Source organism: Penaeus monodon, chromosome 31, assembly GCF_015228065.2.
Source record: "Penaeus monodon isolate SGIC_2016 chromosome 31, NSTDA_Pmon_1, whole genome shotgun sequence".
Taxonomy (NCBI): domain Eukaryota; kingdom Metazoa; phylum Arthropoda; class Malacostraca; order Decapoda; family Penaeidae; genus Penaeus; species Penaeus monodon.
In genome coordinates, this window is record NC_051416.1 from 30,687,174 (window position 1) to 30,687,448 (window position 275).

Sequence of the window (275 nt, forward strand, 5' to 3'; positions counted from 1 at the left end):
CTAATAATGTAACTTTCTACTATCCACACTGATATTCACAAAAGTAAATTACTAATTTTGTTTAATTTTGTTCTTTGTGCTTAAATACAGATAAAACAATTACATATGCTCATACAACCACTAGTGCTAGTCTAATTATGACCATCAGACAATATCATGGCACTGTGTGTACCACAGCATCCCTCAGTCATCATTCATACTTACCATTTGGTAAGTATACATTATTCAAGCAAATCTGATAAATTTTCAAGTTGGATTAATAAATGACTTATCAA